Below are 6,157 nucleotides of genomic sequence, written 5' to 3' on the forward strand. Positions count from 1 at the left end.
GTGCATGAGGAGAGAGGAGGGCGGGGTCAGGAGGGATAAAGCAACAGTGCGATTGGTCTAACAAGACTCCACACTTCAGACTCTCCTCCCTGCAGCCTGGTGTTTGTATCAGAAATACATGATTTCACCAACTACAGTAAATTGCAGAGACCACTGCAGAGACCACTGAAGGCAGTAGATTTAGGCGTTTTGGCAGCCACAGGGAGGCACTGGTCTCCTCTCTTCAGTTTGTAGATGATGTTTTTCACCGGTTCTTTGATGGACTGATCCTCTATATGTTCTATCCAATCAGAGCTATACGACCTCTCAAGCCACGCCTCCACTTTCTTTGCAATTTTCCTTTGCTTCTGGATCTCATCTAGAGCTGGAATCACACAGAATAAAGAGATATGTTTCTTTTAAAGAGCACTATGTAACTTTTCTAGTGGAAAGCCTGCCAACTGCAAGTCTCCATCGAACTGTCATCTGATCTCAGAAGTTAAGGAGATCAGGGCCTGGTTAGTACTTGGCTGGGAGAGCGCTGGGACCACAAGAGGGTGCTGTTAGGATATAAATAACTAGGCTTAGGTGGTGTATAACCACTGCTATGATGTTATTGATGCACTGTTATATTTTATTATTGTACTACTATAATTCACTATACAATGACCCAGAAAACAGGGACTAGATTACAGCTGAGGGATGCAGAGATAGAAATAGAATAACTTGTACATGAACTGAACCTATCTATATGTCTAATCAATGAACTAAATAGGGTTAGGACTTATTGATAGGGATATGCTGACTCATGACTCATCACCCTGATCAGAGCAGCAAGACACTCTCATAAGACGAGTGAGATGAATCCAGGGGATCCTTGTCACAATCTGAGAAGACTGCGATGTGCCAAGAGGCCTGGATCACCTGAGCACCAACGAAGAGGCCCTAAGTCTAAACCACGGTCGCCTCCCACTATAGTTTGTGTATAAAAATCATTGTATAGGCGTAAATATTCAGTCTCTGCATGGGAATGTCAGCACAGGACTCCTTGTACAAGTATGATTTTTCTAATATTAGAATAAGTAAATTATCTGGACTTTATTTCTGTTTCAAGTGTCATTTTTTGTATAAGCAGAAACTAACAAACACGCGAGGAAAAGGTGATTTTCCTCAACACTGCCAGTGGCAAAAAAAATAAAAAATGTAATTTTGTCCTTAGGTAAGACACTTCACCCACACGGACTAGTACGTCTTTGTGTGTGATGCATTATTATTATTATGTTATTGCTTTCCTTCTGATGTCATAGAGAAAAATAGATAATTTTTAGACAAATGTGTGGTCTAACCGGTCATTTGCACTCAAACATAACTATCACTCAAACATAACTATTTATTCAGTTACAGTTTTTTGGGGGTAAATAAAATTGATTTTAAAACATGTATTCTTGTAGTTTAACCTCTCCACAAATCTGACCTATAACTTTTAACCTGACAGCATCACCAGCTTGTTTCTTAGACAGATAGACAGGTAGGTAGATAGACTGGGACTGTAATGCTTTTTGACAGGGACTTTAACACAAATCAGCTCATATATTGTAGTTTCAACTGAGTCAGCTCTTTATGAGAGCGGATTGTGTTAAATAAAGCTCAGATTAAAATCTAATAAAGTTTCAGACAGAGCAGCGCCTCCAGTTAGCATCACACTCCTAGGACATGTTGATGACATCAGCAGTGTAAAGAATAAAGAGTCTGTGATTGTTACTGTTGAACTTGAAGTGTTTGGTGAAGGTGTACTCCAGGAGGCGGGACTCTCGTCTGGACCACTCCCTCTCAAACAGACTCCTCCACTCGGGTCGGAACTGCTCGTTCTCACAGATGATCGACACAATGTCTACAGGGAAGACATGAATTCAGCAGCTTTAGCACTGCATAGCACAGTTTATTTAATGCATAGCACAGTTTATTTAATGCATAGCACAGTTTATTTAATGCATAGCACAGTTTATTTAATTCATAGCACAGTTTATTTAATGCATAGCACAGTTTATTTAAGGAGGACAGTTCACTTCTATGGGTATTAACTGCCATAACATATTTAGATCACATTGTTACATTTCATTGTTTTGAAAATGTCATATTCGCCGAATTAACATCCTCTCCACCTTTGCTCTCTGTGCTAAATCATTTCCCCTTCAGAGCACTACCACATTACAATCAGTATGCTAATGAAACTCCTGCACATCACATCAGGTTTGTCAAATGTACAGTTCATGTTTTTGTATATTTATGGTAGGGGTGTCAAATTATCGCGTTAAATTGCGATTAATTAATTACAGTCATATTTAACGCGTTATGTTTTTTAATCGTGTTAATCTCATTTTTAATCTCTAACTTTACTGTTTCTGTATGCGAGTTGCTTTATTATAAAATCTGTTTTTATGTGTTGTTGGGACAACAACACACACACACACAAAACACATTTATAATTTTTTTATTTTGGTAATTCCACTCATTGCTGGAAACCCACACAAAACGAGCGCAGTAAGAGCGATGTAAACGTCATGTTCACGTTGGCGGTGTCTGTCACACAATGGACGAAGTCGAAGAGCCAGTAGAACAGAGCAGCAGTGCACAGGTAAAAACACATTCGTGTCTTGGAAATTCTTCTCCCGACGTGAAATATAAAAGAAAATAACAAATATAAAATCACCTACAACTTAAATGTCACTGGTGAAAACAACCTGCATAGACTCATGATGTCTGCACTACTGTCCTATACACACACACACACACACACACACAAACACACACACACACACACACACACACACACACACACACACACACACACACACACACACACACACACACACACACACACACACACACACACACACACACACACACACACACACACACACACACACACACACACACACACACACACACACACACACACACACACACACACACACACACACACACACACACACACACACACACACACACACACACACACACACACACAACACACACACACACACACACACACACACACACACACACACACACACACACACACACACACACACACACACACACACACACACACACACACACACACACACACACACACACACACACACACACACACACACACACACACACACACACACACACACACACACACACACACACACACACACACACACACACACACACACACACACACACACACACACACACACACACACACACACACACACAACACACACACACACAACACACACACACACACACACACACACACACACACACACACACACACACACACACAAACACACACACACACACACACACACACACACACACACACACACACACACACACACACACACACACACACACACACACACACACACACACACACACACACACACACACACACACACAAACACACACACAAACACACACACACACACACACACACACACACACACACACACACACAACACACACACACACACACACACACACACACACACACACACACACACACACACACACACACACACACACACAACACACACACACACACACACACACACACAAACACACACACACACACACACACACACACACACACACACACACACACACACACACACACACACACACAAACACAAACACACACCTTCATCATCGTCATTAACCTGAGAACGCGCGGACCGCGTTTCTTTCCGTAGTTACTGCGTGGACACCGACGTGCTCCCGTGCGCCGCGTATGTTTTCTCACGTACGCTGCGTAAACCGCGCTTCCTCCTAAACCAGAACTAACACCAAGACTAAAACCGGGACTAACCCAGTCCAGGACTAAACCAGGACTAAACCAGGACTAAACCAGGTCTAAACCAGGACTAAACCAGGACTAAACCAGGACTAAACCATTCCAGGACTAAACGAGGACTAAAGTAGGACTAAAACAAGGACTAAAACCAGTGATCTCATATATAAAGCATTTCTCTATCAATAATATTTTTAATATGGTTAAGGAAAGACTGGACTTTTTATTGTCTTTAAGTAGACAAAAGTTATTATGTTCAGATTTCCTCGTCTTTGCTACTTTACAGCAAACAGTTTCTTATTCATGGAGACTTGGGCTCAACAGACAATTTGGAGAGATTTGTTAAACAATAAATGACTTTATAAAGTCACTTTTTTTTTGTTCTATATCAGTCTTTTGATCTGCCACAATAATGTAATAATGAATTTAAATGAAAATACCTCAAATTGAAGACTTTTCTCAGCAATTTTTAGGTGAGATTAAAAAGAGATTAATTAGATAAATTAATTACAGATCATAATTAATTAATCTCTCAATTTTTTTAATCGCATGACAGCACTAATTTATGGAAAATTGTCATGTGGGAGCATGGGTGATATTGCTCATACTGCTAACCAAGGAGAAAAACTGAAAATTTGTTTAGTGCCTGGAAGAGATCGCTAGATTTCTCAAACATGCATGGATGACATCTACAACCTCTTCAGACATGTTTTTGATGAGGGAAGTTTATAACGTATTATAAAGCTCCATAAAGTAGATTTTTTATAATACCCCCCTTTAAGTGTTTATTTCAGAGACTCCAAATATGGAACTCAGCTCCTAAGTAGACACTGTAACTGCAAGCCTCGATTGACTTCATTTGACTGGAGCCAAACGCTGGTTGGCGTTACAGTCTATGTTTCAGACTCACCAAACGCGCCACATTCTTTCCTGAAGTAAATCTCTGATAAGATTTTGAGCAGTTCCTCCAGAGTCTTCCCTCTGGTCTCAACGCGGACGATGTTTTCAACCTTTGTTCTGCTCAGGTCTACAACCAAAACTTTACAATGAGAACTTTACAGTGAGGAAACTGTTTAAATAATATATATTTAAAAACTTGTCCACTTACTTATCGCTTCATCCATGCTGCTCTCTTTGGCCTCCATTACTGGCCCATCCTCCATCCTCTTTGACTGTGCATCTATCTCTAAATAGTAAATGTGAATGATTCAAATATGTTGCCTTGGAAAAACAAAACAAACAAACAAAAACCTAATAGACGTATAGACTAACTAATAAACTATCAACTGACACCAATTTGAAAAATGTGTAAATAATGTATGGGTCACTATTTCTGGCACTAGTGAATTTCCAATAGTAATTCCAATGGTAATTTTTCTAAATGGCCAGTTATGTTATTGCCTCCTGTCCCTGCAGTGAAGAAGCCAGCCATGCACTTCAGGACTGCTTTGAGACCACAGGATGTGCTCTACCAGCCCCATGGGGAGGACATCGACAGCATGATGGACTGTAGAACAGATTACGTTAACTTCTGTGAAAAATCTACTCAATAAGAAGAAGCAGGCCTTCAACTCTGGAAACAAGGACGAGGTGAAAAGGGTACAGCGGCAGCTGAAGGTCCAGCTCAGGCAAGGGCAAGACGACTACAGGAGAAAGTTGGAGGTAAAGCTCGCTGAAATCCTGCACTTTTTCTTCACCTCTGATGGCTCCGCGGTGGTTGGGTGTATCAGAGATGGTCAGGAGCTGGAGAACAGGACACTGATTGCAAACTTTGTGGAGTGGTCCCAGGCAAATCAACTGCTCCTGAACATTGACAAGACCAAGGAACTGGTGACTGACTTCAGGAGGAAGAGACACTACTGGAGAGTGTCACCATCCAGGGCCACGAGGTGGAAATAGTGGACTGCTACAAGTAGCTCAGCATCCATGTGAACAATAGGCTGGACTGGTTACAAAAGTAATGCTGTGTACAAGAAGAGCATGAGGACACTCTACTTCCTGAGAAAGTGCAGGTCTGTGTGTGCAGCAAGTTACTGGAGGTCTTCTCCCAGTCTGTGGTGGCCAGTGCTCTGTACTTCTCTGTGTTCTGCTGGAGGAGCAGCACCAGGAAAAGGGACATTGGGCAGATTGACAAACTGATCCGTAAAGCTGCTCATGTCATCAGCAGTGAACTGGAGACATTTATACATATACATTTATATAATTATTTGACACCAGTCTCTTGATATTTTTGCTACTTATTTAGAATTTATTGTTACCATTTATATTTTTGCAATACACTATAATAAACTGCTCATATCTCAATATGAAAAAAAAAATGCTGGATATCTATAC

This window comes from Boleophthalmus pectinirostris, unplaced genomic scaffold, assembly GCF_026225935.1.
Source record: "Boleophthalmus pectinirostris isolate CB_2022bp ecotype Guang Dong unplaced genomic scaffold, ASM2622593v1 HiC_scaffold_5, whole genome shotgun sequence".
In the NCBI taxonomy this organism is placed as follows: Eukaryota; Metazoa; Chordata; class Actinopteri; order Gobiiformes; family Gobiidae; genus Boleophthalmus; species Boleophthalmus pectinirostris.